This window comes from Protopterus annectens, chromosome 17.part0 (genome assembly GCF_019279795.1).
Source record: "Protopterus annectens isolate FY-2018-M chromosome 17.part0, PAN1.0, whole genome shotgun sequence".
Taxonomy (NCBI): Eukaryota; Metazoa; Chordata; order Ceratodontiformes; family Protopteridae; genus Protopterus; species Protopterus annectens.
This window is the reverse complement of record NC_056751.1, coordinates 788,990,364-789,003,903: the sequence shown is the minus strand read 5'-3', so window position 1 is coordinate 789,003,903 and position 13,540 is coordinate 788,990,364.

Below are 13,540 nucleotides of genomic sequence, written 5' to 3'. Positions count from 1 at the left end.
TAAGTATTTAAGGAAGGACCACTTAATGGAGTTTAATATACAGTATTTGTAAAGGCCTGCTGGTCAAAGTTGGATAGGTTTGTACTGTCTTGTAAGTATGTTGTCTGCATGAATGAGAGATATGTCTAGTTGTGCAGATGGGGTGGTGGTCACTGATAGAGGCTGGAAGTGTTTTGGATATAGAGAAATTGCTAGGATGGGAAACCAAAATCCAGTCAATAATTGAGACATTTTGGTTTGTGGAACTGGTAAAGGTTGGGTGGGTAATTAGTTGAGAAAATCCAAATAGGTTTATGCTATCTGTGGGAAATTGTAAGTTAAGTTTCTGTCAGTCAGTGTTGACATCACCTAATATTACTGTTTCCAGAGGGATATTCTTTGACACCCATAATAGGATACTTTCCAGAGTTGATTAGTTATTGCCAGGGGAATTGTATAAAGTTATAATACAGAGACCTTTATTGTTGTTTAATTTAAGGTAAGTGATCAATAATTCATGTTTGTCAAAGGAGGATATGGATTGGTTGTGAGAGGTTAAGGAAATAAAATCAGGATATATTACTGCAACACCACCTCCTTTTCAAGTCGATCAGCTCTGAACATATTAAAGCCAGGAAGAAGTTGGTATTTATGTCTGGTTTAAACCAGGATTCAGTAATTATTAGTATGTCAGGAGATTGTGCAGTTATCCAAGCATGCAGCTCAGAGATTTTGTTGTACATGCTATGCATATTTACTGAGATACATTTAAGCATATTTCATGAACCTGGAATATGGGTTGATGATGGGAACTGAGTGAGGTTTTTACCAGGGTTAGGGTGGATGTCACCAGAGAGCTGGAGGAATTTCAAGATTGTATAGTAAAGGTAAGATTTAATTTTGGTTAATTTGTCAGTAATTTTAATGTTAAATATGTATAGCTTTGTCTGAAACAGTTTAGGTTTAAAGAACAATATATTGTCTGCGTGAAAGAGATGGGTAGTGATAGGTAGGGAGTAATGATTTGTGTTAATGGAGTAATAGGTACTGTCTGTAGGAGAGCTTAGCATAGGTCAGATAGGGACCAGACATGATAGTGAAGAGAGGGAGAAGAGCATTAGTGATAGGAGAGTAAGGAGAATCATTTCAGATAAAGGATTTTAGAGATGTGATCAGAAAAACTACCTATGTGGATAATTGGAGTGATAAAGTTTGTAGAGATGAAGGAAGGGAAGTAGTATGTAGACAGGATGTTAGTGTGATATTAATAGGAATATGTTCAGAGATGCAGTGTATGGATGAGGAAGGTGGAGCTAACAGAGGAAGTGGTGTGGTGTGGATAGGTTTAAATTTAGAGGAAGTGGGGGTGGGTGGAATTTGGGGGTAGGGTAGGGGAGCAAAGTGAGCCTAGAGGGCAAACAGAGTGGGATGACACCCCAGAGACTGAGAATCTTCAGGTAAGTACCCAGTAAAAAACTATCAGTGAGGCAGCAACAAATCTATTTAAACATGTGCTATGGGGCCAGTTAAGTACTGGGACCCCAGTAGTAGGTTATATAAGGTTACATACACAGCATTAAAGAATATATAAGCTTAAAGTAGTTCTGTACTCCTCCTTAACTAAGCACAAGTAGAATCAGAAACTACTGCAAGTACAATTCTTAATTAAATTAAGCTGGGAGGGGGATAGCCGCACGTGTGTGTGTGTGTGTGTGTGTGTGTGTGTGTGTGTGTGTGTGTGTGTGTGTGTGTGTGTGTGTGTGTGTGTGTGTGTGTGTGTGTGTGTGTGTGTGTGTGTGTGTGTGTGTGTGTGTACACTATATAGATTACAAGTGTAAAAAAACACATAATATTAAAACAACTATTCAAGCTGAAAAACATTGCATACTGAATAGCAGATTAATAGGAAAAAAAGTTTATACACACTTTCTTATTTATAAAGCATTTTGGCAGGTTTGCAGTGAGCTTTCAGGTGATATTTTTTTGAATATCCAAGTGTTTAAAATCATCCAGGAGGGTGCCTTGTAGATTAGAGCTGAGGGAGTAGCAATATTTCTTATTTATAAAGCATTTTGACAGGTTTGCAGTGAGCTGTCCGCTGATTTGTTTTGAATCCCTGAGTGTTTAAAATCAGCCTTGTAGTTCAGAGCTGAGGGGTATAGCAGAATTTCTTATTTATAAAGTGCTTTTGCAGGTTTGCAGTGAGCTTTTAGGTAATTTTTAATCCCTGAGTGTTTAAAATCATCCAGTGGGGTGTCTTGCAGTTTAGAACTTAGGGGAGTAGTGGAATTATTTAGTGTGCACACTTCCAGGAGAGGAAAATAGGGGAGACCCGACTTTACGAAGACCAGAGTGAAAGTGAAATTAGAAAAAATATATATTCACCCTATAGAACATTACTATTAAATACCTCTCTAGGCTAATTTCTTTTATACCAAAATCACCAAACAATATATCCTGATTCACATCCCATCTCTCAGTCATAGTCTGGACACACATACTCACCTTTACTAATACCATATCCACCATTTAGCACCTCTCACCACTACTACTTTCCATCTAAAACATCTGTTTCCCCATAGTAACTTGACTACACAAACAGAAAAAAACAGACTAAATCAAAAAGATTTCAAAGCTCTAATAACACCTTGTGATGAAGCCTGGAAAACCTTAGAATAGAACCCAACTTCTGACTGCAGATATTATTAAATATCATTAAATAATAATACCAAGCAAGCAATCCAGAGACATAAAGCCAAGCTCCTGCCAATAAAGCAAATCCCATCACTCCCCAAAAAAGTTTTTCCATGAAGTCAACAATTTAGTAGGTGGAACATTTCCAAAAGAAACTTCAGTGCAACTTACCATAAAATGTCCTTTTGACATCCTCAAAGAATTCATCAACCTTCCTTTCCACCAATCCAACCAGTCAGCAGACCTTAGCATCCCAGAATACATTTCAACTTTATTCTTTACTAAGATTACTAACAGATCATTCCATTGCTGGTGCAAACTCCACTTGACCCTTTTACAAGGATAAACAACCTGTGCCCATGATTTGTGTATCACTGTTGAGATCACATTTTCTTCCCATTACTTTACATATATAATGTATGACTCATCTCAAACATCATGTCTACAATATGAAAATTATCACTAGTCAGACTAGCACCTAAATCCACCACTACTAATCCATTCTGACTGATCTCTGTATTCTCAGCACTAGACAAAATCCAGGAGAATCTAATTTGTAGCCAACTCACCACATACCTGCTTGGATATCAACTACTGTCTGGCAAACAACATGGATTTTGGTTTGAAAGGAGCATTATGACTGCAATGTGAACGCTGACTGATGACATCTTAATTAACATGGAAAGATGCAATCTAACTTGAGCTCTTTCCATTAACTACCACAACATTTGACATGGTAGACCACTACATCCTCCTGTCCTACCTAACAGAGATAGTTGTTAGTCCACAAATCAAATAATGGTTTCAAGACTTTCTTTCAAGCAAAGCTTTCAAAATAAAATAAAGCCACTCTCTATCAGACACCACTCAAAGCTCATCTTCTTAAGCTGCATAAAAAGCTACATTGTGGCTTGCTCCACCTTCCTCTGTGCTTTATAGCTCCAGCCCTAGTCACCTAGATATTCAAAGTCAACCCCAACAAGATCTCTTAGAACTAAACAAATGGCTTCCCACTAAAATGCTTCTACTCATCCTCCCCTAAAACATTATTTTTCAAAACCAGCAAAAGATTCAAAAAAGTCTCAGCACCCTCCACATTAAAGGTCTGGTCAACAATTCCATTGAAACAGTCTCCTGCTTCAGATATCTTGGCATTTAATTAGATCAGTATCTTACCTTCCAGACGCACATGGAAAAAAATCATTAAATTAACTACCTCCATTATGGGCTGAAAAAACATTCTCAGTTTCTCTTTCCACCTGCCAGAGCTGCAACAGATAAAAGTTACTTTTTGCACAACTCAGATATGGCCTTCTGGTATTTGACACACCTTCTAACAAAATTACTACAATATTGCAAACCGTCTCCAACAAAATATTCTGCTTCATAACCAACTCTCTTCATCTAGAGCATCATTGTATTACACTCACAAAAGCAAAATGAATTCCAGTCATAAGAAGAGCAAACCTCTTAGGCTCACTACTGTACAAACTACTCCACCAAGAACCTCCTTCATCACTTGCTAAGAGACACAGTGTCTCTACCAACACCTATAACTTAAGAAGCCTATCAAACTCTTGCACGACACTCCAGACCCCTACAACCAGGCTCCATTCATCCAACCACAATTTTTCTGTATGTGTACCAAAGCTTTAGCAATCCCTCCCTTTAAATATCTCAAAAATATCTACCTATGATGAATTCAGACTCCAACTCAAAAAACTTCTGGTTGAGTAAAATAGTGTCACAATGTAGAAAATATCATCTAACCAAAGCTGCCACCTACTGTAACTCTGTCTCTCTTCTACACTTCTTTATTTTAGCACCACTTTATCATTCAGTGACCTGTTATGTAAATATGCATATAGCTTATTACTATAATTCATCTTTTACACTATTATTTGCTTAAACATATATTATGTAACAACATTTGTCTACAGTGTTGTAATATAGTGCCCAATTATTTGCAATGATTAGGTTCCTAGGTTGCTATGTAAGTACTAGGTTAGCTACCCTTTTTGGCCATTTTAAGCCTAGCCAGTTTCCCTGTCAAAGGTGAGACACAAACCCTGTACCCTGTGTTTATGAGATAAACACCTTAACCATTATACCAACTCCATCCCCTAATGAGGTTATAACAACAATCTTTTTTTTTTTTTTTTTTTTTTTTGCACTGATGTAATGTAATGCCATGTGATTTCTTTATAATAACATTATTCTGTCTGGAAATTGCCATACCTTTACGTATTTTGACATTTGTTACCATGTTAGTTTACAGCAAGACTCTGGAACAAAATACAAACAAGCTAGCATTATTGGCTGAAGTTAAAAGCCACTATTTCCATTGATTTCTTTAAATTCTTAACTCAGCGATATTGTGCTTACTGAGGCTTGCTTGGGTCTTTGCTACACGACTTCAGAGGAGTGAAATCAGTGCACACATGCTGGAGCAAGATAAAAGTGGCATTTTCATCTCATTTCAAAACAATAAAAGGAAAGTAATTTATTTCTTCTGCACATATTGTCATCTGTTGATTTATGACATTTTTAATGGTATTTAAGCAGTTTTGATTGATCATCTTATTTTGATCAACGTTAAAGTATTGTGTTGGCAACCATTTGAAATATCAGGACCTACTACAGTGAGTCCTGAAGTGTTGAGACTGAATGACTGAAAAAATGGACTTATATATACTTATAAGTCCAAGATGGCCATTTCTGAAAATATTCCCTTTTCTCTGAGCTATGGCAAAAAAGCTATTTTTTCATTGTTTTTTTTTTTTTATTTCTTAGTGCAGCACACAGTGCCTGGCAAACCTGCACTTGATCAATGAAGACGTCTCAGCTGAATTAGAGCTAAGGCACTACCTTACAATTCAGAAGCAAGTTAACTTACTGTAAGCTGCTTCTGCCTTAGTAGAGTACTCCCAGTTGTTAACTATTATACTGCAAATATTTCATGGTATTCACTAATATTCAGTATTCAAATGAGTTTATTAAAGGAAAAGATGCATTTAATGTTCTGTACCTAGTTTCACTTTGTACACTCAAGCAGTTTAGCAACTGCCTGAAGCTAACATTCACAACTTTCTAGGTCTAATAAAACCAGGTATCAGTGGAAATTAAACACCGCAACACAAACTGCCACATCAGTTCCTGAGAATCGCAAGGCAAAAACATGCCCCAAAACCCAGTATGCTAAAATCTCTACTAATAAAAATTTGTTGGAAATTGCTGACTTCATAGTTAGACACACAGCCTCTTCTCTCACAAGAATGGACACAAATAGGGTGAGGGTGAGTTCTTATTCAGATGTCAAGATCTCTGATGTTTCAAAGAACGCACAACTCTTAATATGAACAAGTATGACTACAACATGCTGATGGTCCATGTGGGTGTAAATGACTTGTTGCGCAAAACCCTGAGGGATATGAAGAGAGGGGGTTCCATGGTTGACAGGGAGTTTGGTCAACACCTGTTTAATTACCACATTTGGTCAACTACACAGATAGTTGACAAGTGTGCGAGATCAAGAATTCCTGTGTAGGGGAATATTCCCTTTCCCTGGGGACTGTGTGATCTCAGAGTTTATATATATATATATATATATATATATATATATATATATATATATATAAAATTAAATGGAGGTATGGGGTGCAGCCCCCCACATAGCAGGATGTTGTTTTTTTTTTTTTTTTTTGCATACGCTGAGAAGCAACCTTGGTTCATGCGTACTAGGAAGTTGTTGTTTCTGTTTTCGATGTAGAGTGGTTTACCTTCAGGATGTCAACATCTGTGTAGTCAACCAACTAAAGGTAAATCAAAGAGAGACATTTCCAAGTTCTGCATGCATATCACAAATGTGGCTCTATATTACATTGTCAAATGCACTAAATGTTGAACACCTCTTCGTCGAACCCTATTTGTCCAATGTTCATCTGTCAAACGATCATTTCAGCAAAACTTTTTCCCACTGTAACCAACAAATTGGCCAACCTACCGACTGCAACAAAAAACAGCATTATTTAAAACCTACCCTGGTGGGGGGGCTGCAGGCCCCACCCCACCCCCCACACCTACCCTAACTAAATATACCAATGCCACGATCTCATTACAGTGGGGAAAAGGACAAATTCCCAGTATTGGCCTACTAATTACTTACCGTGGGAAAAAGTTCACAGAAATGATCATTTGATGGATGAAGACTTTCACAAATAGGGTTCGATAAAGAGGTGTTCAACATTTAGTGTGTTCGACAATATGATATAGACTCCGCAAATGCAGAAAAGACTCTGGTATTGAGCAGAATCCTTACCTTTCCAAGAATGGAGCCAATATACAAAGAAAACAATTGCTGATTTTGAGAAATGGCTGAATAACTGGTGTCATTTGAGAGGGATCCATATGTTTTAGTGTGGGATGATCTGTGGCAGAGCTGTATTTGCTTCACCAAGGATGGCTTGCACCTCTCATTTCAGGGCTTCTGAATAGCAGCTAAAGCACTTGCTGCCTCCCAGGTGCGTCTTTTAGGCACAGCTTAATTAATGGATCTTACAACCTAAAAAACAACACAGCAAATCAATCCCTGGACAATATCACGATAGTGCTATGTGATGCTAGGAGTCTAAATAACAAACTGCCTGACTTTGAAGACCTCTTGCATTTGAAGTACATCCATGTGAGTATTATTACTGAAACAGGGTTTAACCATGCAGAAATTAACCAGGGTTTTGCACCTACTGTGCCTTTAGTTCTGATAGGAAATGTGGTGGAGTAGCCATATCTGTTAAAGACCACATTACCTTGAGGAAATTTCTTGAGGCCCACAAACAGAACTAGTTATGATTCATCTCACTCTAAATAAAACCAACTGTCAGATCATAGCATGTTACAGGACCCTCTTGCTGACACCCAAGAAACATGTCCTATTCTTAAAATATTGAATGAACTTCAAATACACAAAAACTTCTTCATTCTGGGTGATTTTCACTACCCATTGATAAACTGGTAGACCTCTACCTCACATGTACACTATACTCAAAACTTACTCATTTTCACAAAGAAGAATTCATGGCTCAAATTGTTAAAGAGGCCACTAGAGGACAAATTATTCTTGACATGACCCATATAAATATAACATATACATGCACTGTCCCACTGTTATACTCTTCCCCAGTCAAATCTGATTGCAAGCTAACAACAACCTTTACCTCCAAAATCCTCAAACCAACAGATGCAAATATCATAGTATTCAAAGACTTCAGATGTATAAACCTCCTACAATTCTGTGATGAAGTCTCAGAGTTCACGAATAATTGGAATCCTGAAAATGTTGACACAGCTAGTAGTATTAACTGTATTAATCTGACAGTCCCTACCCAAAACTAAACAAAATGGGAAGTGTAAAAGCAAATCACCTGGTGGTCCAAATGTGTAAGCAAAACAATCCAATAAAAGGAAAAAGATTCTTAGAATATACATCAAAACTAAATTCTCACAAATGAAGGTCACTATCAGAAGGTTATATCAGGGAATGAAAAATGCCATCAGGAAAACAAGGAGGCTAAAGATAATTACAACTCCTTCTCTATTTGCATCAGGAAGTTGTGAAATAACACCCAACTTTGTTCTGACCTTATTCATAATGGCACTACCAACTCTGATGCAGTGGATATTGAAAATATATTAGCAAACAAATTCTGTGCAAATTTCACTCCAGAGGCATCTATACAAAACCCACATATCCCTAAAGATCTCAAATCCCCTTATCATCACTAAAGAACACTTACAAAAAGTACTTTTCACAACAAATACTACATCCTGTATGGGACAGGATAATATACTTTTCTGTCTGCTGAGCAGCTTTAAAACAGATGGTGGACCTGCTCCTTCAGCTATTTAACCTGACCTTATCCGCTGGCTTTGTCCCCATCATTTGGTGCACAGCATTTGTGATACCATTTCACAAAGGTCACCCCACCATGGACCACAGAAATTACAGGCCCATCAGCCTCACCAGCCTCATTTGCAAGGCCATGGAATGGCTCAGATCTGCCCTAACAAAATATGCTATTAAAACTCTTATAAGATTTGACTACCAACAATTTGGCTTTGTTAAGGGTAGATCCCATCTAATGAATCCTTAGTGGTGATCTGTGCCTTGTCTTCTGGGCCATTAGGGATCTGGCAGTACAAGACCTCTTATATGTCCACAAATCAACAGTCCTGCAAACATTAGAAATAGAGATCCAAACACGCTCCAGGAAATAAACAAATTACAGTGGAGAGACTGATTCATCACACAGCAACTACCCCTTCGTCGAAACATGCGTCCTCTCCACTTCAAACAGTGTGACACACTGTCTTTATTTAGGAAGGAATTAGACAATTAGATGAGAATTCATAAATTCACCCCAGGTGTGACTGGCCTATCACTCCTAGAAAAAAGGTGATAAGGTAAAAGGGTAGGTACTGGCATGGCATATATGTTCCCATGGTCCAGTTGCTTTGTATTTTCTGTGATTCTATGACTGTATACATTTAAACAAAAAGTGGACATAAAACTCCTCAGTAAAGTTGGTTGTTATGCCAGGACAATGATGGTGATGCCATAGGTTAAATTTAGAGATTTCATTATAGAATTGCATATTGTTCACTCATTCAAAATCTTTAGAAGCAGAAATGTTGGTTGGAAGGCTTAATTGCTGGAATAAAGTCAATGTAGATGAGTTTCATGAAGTTGGTCTGCTTAATTGTGAAGCAGTAAAAATCAAACTAAAACCAAATGATGTTTCCTTTGCCTTAACCACACTCAGAAAAGTGTCACTTCCTTTGCTGAGTAGAAAGAAGAATGAAAAGGACGCAACACCTTGCATAATAGAGAGTGTGATTGAAATGAGTGACTGGTGTGCTCCTATGGTTCCAGTAATAAAGAAACGTGGATGTGTATGAATATGTGTTGATTTAAAAAAGCTTAATGATGCAGCTGTGCAAGAGAAGTTTATTCTACATCCACTAGAAAACATAGCTCCTAAACTAGCCACTGCTGAAGTGTTCCCATGGTAGATGCTTCCACTGCGTTCTGTCAGTTACCCCAGAGGAAGATAGCCAAAAGCTAATTACCTTCATTTCTCAAATGGGAAGGTTCTATTTCAAGTGGCTGCCCCTTGGTATTACCTCAACATCTTTCAGGGTAAAATGACTGATTTGCTCAAGAAGTTTGATAGTGGTGTTATTATGAATGACATGATGGTCTTTGGTCTAGAGAAAAACACATGATTTGATGTTAGAGGCAAAGCTCAGAACTACCAGGAAGTCTGGGTTAAAACTAAACCAAGACAAATGCTGTTTTGGAAAGACTGAGCTCCAGTGCTTTGCTCACAGGACACATGCTAGTGGAATCAGATGACATGCAAGCAAGGCCAGAACAATAGCTGAGTTGTGAAGTTCGTCTTATGTGACTGAGTTAAGGCAAGCTCTAGGCATGATTAACTATTTGGGCAAGATTGTGCCATATCTGTCGACTATGCTTCAACCCTTAACTGACCTCTTAAAGAAAAGGCTGCCTAATGAAATATTGGGGCTTGTAATGTGGAATTCCAAAATGCTGAAAAAAGTCCAAAAATACAGAATAGCAAGTATTAAACATCACTTTTCTCTTTTAAACTTGTTTATTGCAGAAAGCAAATCCCCCCAGTACCCTCTGACCCCCAAAGTTGTATATACCAATTACAAAATTGCCATACCTAAAGAAAAATGAATATTCCAAAAAATGGCAATCTCAGACTTATTAAGTTAATACAGACTTTTGGTCATTGATTCTCCATATTCTAGGACACAGGATTGTAAGTCTCAGCAATTCAAATAGCTACCCAAAAAAAGACATATCCTGTCATGGGTAAATGTTCAAGCCCCAGAGCAGAATAACATACATAAATGCTAACGACAGTTCCAGTGCTAGCACACTGTCATATCATTAAATTCACTCTCGAGGTGAAATTTCTTTGCATTCATGTCTTGAACATATAAGCGACTTACAATTGGACAAGTGATCATAATCCTCTTCATTTAAGCATCACATTTTAAATTGCAACCTGAACTCACATACATTAATAAAAAGAAAACAAACCTTAATTAATACCTGTTTCCATTAATATCCTCATGTAGTATACATGCATGTTTTCATTTTTAACAATTTTCAGTCAACCCTACATTTCATAAGTTATTCAAGTCCTGTCCTCCCTTAAACCAACCCTTGAATATTATTCTGCATTTCTTCTTTCCACAAACTCCATTTATTTCTATGCAATTTGCTCCTTTTCTCTTATCTGTTTTATGATATTCAGTGCTTCCCCTACATTTGGTACATTTAGATTTTGATTTCCATTTTCTAGTAATTGCATTTTTGCCCACCAGTAGCTTTAAACTTAATAAGGGCTTATTGTGCCTGTCAGTTCAGATCCTGTGTCCCAGCTCATAAGAATCATTTCCTTAGTTAACTACCATTTTGGACCAGCTCAGTTTGGATTCATCAAAGGCAGGTCATGCTTGCTCAACCTGGTAGATTTTTTAGAAAAGGTCACCAAAGCAGTGCATGAAGATGAAACAGTGCACCTTGACCTAGCCAAAGCTTTTGACACAATTCCCCACTCAAGTGTAGTAGAAAAGTTAAATAAACTGGGAATAATCCTCTTTGTCACCCACTGGATTTCCAACTGGCTCACAGATAGGATGCAGATAGTAAAACTAGGGGAACTTATCGCCACAAAGAGACCAGTCACCAGAGGAATTATCCAGGATTCTGTGCTTGGACCTCTCCTGTTAGGCATCTACTTGTCTGAAGTAAAAGCCAATACCAAAGGGCTCTGGCTGACTAACTTTACAGATGACTGCAAGCTAGAAGCAACCATTAAATCCTCAAATGACTTAGCCATCCTGCAGGAAGGTTTGTCTCAAATAAATAACTAGTGTCAAAATCATGGACTGAAACTAAATGCTAAAAAATGCATTAGTGTAACATTTGTGAAGTTATCTACTGTAGGGAGCTGCCATACTGACAATAAGTCCCTAAGAGTTGACCCAGTTGTTCAGGATTTGGGATTTTATGTGGGCAGTGATCAAACTTTTGACCAACATGTGTCTATTGTTGTAAGAAAGTCCTTCTATATTGCACAGCTTATAAACAAAGGAATTGTGTCTAGATCTAGGATGTTATTCCTTTAATAAACCATTATTAGGCCAGTCATTGAACAGAATGCCCTCTTTAGCATATATCTGTCCAGACATATGCAACAACTAGAATGCCAAAAGAGATACCTTACCAAAATGATACAAGGCCTAAACAACATGTCTTATGTGCACTGACTCAAAGCCCTAACATAATACTAGGTATCATACAGACTGCTAAGAAGTAACTCTGTATCTGACATACAAGGCATACTCTGATCCACTGCTGGATTTACTGCACATCAGCAAGTCAGATGGCATAACAAATACTCAGTCTAAGAATCTAAACCTCTTCTTCAACATCAACAGAACCGTTTGGAGGGACAGGTTTATCTTGCAGAGGACACTACTGTGGAATAGACTTCCCATCCACATAAACAAAGTTTATCCCTGTCCATTTTCAATTTCAACTTAGATCTATAGATGGGAAACAGAAAATTTAACCCAGAACTGCTCCCTGTACTACTAATGAACAGAGGCAGCGTCTAAATGCTTTAGCCTATGCATGGGTTCCCTCATATTATCTTTGGTATTATGACAGTTACTCCCATTAGGGGCAATATATAATTAATGACCATGGGATGGGTAAGACCAATCTATAAACAAATAGGATAGGTTGTTTCAAGAACAAAAAGGGAAACTCTCTGGGCTTAAAATGGCCCACAAGGTAGTTAGCCTAATACTTACCTGTGAACCTTTTTGCTCACCCTTTCTGTCAGAGTACTTTGTAGAGGATTTTTTAAAATCTGCCGGATCATTACATTCCAAAAGTATGTTCTTAATTTCTTCTTTCTTCACTGTCCAGCATTTTCTACAGCATTTGCTATGGGGTATAAAAAATACCAATATACTTCCTACAAAAATCCTAGACCTTCTGGACTTTGTAGGCCTCTAAAGCATGCAACAGTGTGTTGTAAGCTGTCTTTCTATTCTGTTTTGTCCAGTCTTTTATAATCTCATCTGATTTTTTAAACATCTTCATGAAATCATCACATTTTAAACTGTAACATGAGTTTACATACATTAATTGAAAAGAAAGCAAGCCATAATTACAGTTTTCATTGTTATTGCCATGTAGTAAATGTATATGGGCCAGATTCAATAAAGCCTACTCTATGTGCACTAAGTGTACACTATATGTATTCAATAAAATTCTTAGCACATTTTTTGTGCTTTCTAGTCACTCAGAAACATTAGACTAAGTATACATGTAGTCTACACTTTGTGGTAACCTTTATGAATCCCTGTTAATATTTAAAGCTGCAAGAATATCAGCAGGAAAACTAAAATTGGGAGGAAGAAGGTGTGAGTTATGTCTGTGTTGCCTATTCACTCAGAACAGTGTACACAGTGTAGACTTTACTGAATCTGGCCCATGTTTTTTTCTTTTTAACAATTTTCATTCACTAGAACATTATGTAGTTTTCTTAATTCCTATCTTTCCTTAAACCTCATTCCTCTTCCTGAACATTAGCCTGCATATATTGTTCCTGTAACATACAAACTACAGGAATTGATGCTGACAGCATTTAGTCATTTAGAAAAAAAACTCACTCATGGCAATAGAACAAAAGGGTAACAAGAAAGTCATATGGAACAAAGGATCATGTGTTGCTAAATAAAACTATAATGGAGAATT